The 918-nt window shown below is 47.2% G+C and overlaps 1 pseudogene; it reads right to left on the bottom strand.

Moving 5' to 3' along the window:
* Positions 1-294: 294 nt before the first annotated feature.
* On the bottom strand, positions 295-421 carry LOC112583081 (annotated as a pseudogene).
* Between the last annotated feature and the right edge of the window lie 497 nt (positions 422-918).

The raw sequence follows: 918 nt of genomic DNA, 5'->3' as shown, positions 1-918 counted from the left end.
CATCTGGCATGAGCTGCTTTTCTGCCACCATATTTTCAAATTCATCCACATTAAACTTAGTAAATCTCCACTTCTTGGAGATGTGGATCTTCTAGCAACCAGGGAACTTGAACATGGCACTGCAGAGGGCCTCAGTCACATGCGCCATGTTCTGCAAATTGGTGCAGATGGACATTATGACTCGGCCCATGTGGACCCTGGCCACTCTGTCCTAGGGATTTCCAAAGGCGCTACGCATAACTGTCTGAAGCCTAGACTGGGGACAGCATGTTAGTCATGAATGGCCAATGGAAAGGTTGTCTCCACGGTCTTTGGCAATCAGTACAGGCATCAGTCTGTGTACATGACCAAGGAGGCTGTTGTTTTCAGCCATTGCACACTGGGCCTCAGTGGGGAAAAGAGCACAGTGGGCTTGCTGCTGCTACTGCTGCTAAGTCGCTTCAGTCGTGTCCGACACTGTGCGACCCCAGAGACGGCAGCCCACCAGTCTCCCCCGTCCCTGGGATTCTCCAGGCAAGAACACTGGAGTGGGTTGCCATTTCCTTCTCCAAAGCCAGAAAGTGAAAGTGAAGTTGCTCAGTTGTGTCCAACTCTTAGCGACCCCATGGACTGCAGCCTACCAGGCTCCTCCGTCCATGGGATTTTCCAGGCAAGAATACTGGAGTGGGGTGCCATTGCCTTCTCCGACAGTGGGCTTAATAGGCTTCAAACTCCAGTTCTATTTTGATCAGAGGTTATGATCCCTATTTATGTAAGCTATAGCTTCCAAGAGTAATGTTAAGCAAGGCCTTTTCCTCAATGGAATTTTAAAAGATGGTTTTAAACTCAAATTTGAAATGAAATCAGAAGATTGGGATTAACATATACACACTATTATATATAAAATAGATGATCAACAAGGACCTACTATATAGCACA

Source organism: Bubalus bubalis, chromosome 2 (genome assembly GCF_019923935.1).
Source record: "Bubalus bubalis isolate 160015118507 breed Murrah chromosome 2, NDDB_SH_1, whole genome shotgun sequence".
Lineage (NCBI taxonomy): Eukaryota > Metazoa > Chordata > Mammalia > Artiodactyla > Bovidae > Bubalus > Bubalus bubalis.
This window is presented reverse-complemented; position numbering and strand designations above follow the sequence as displayed.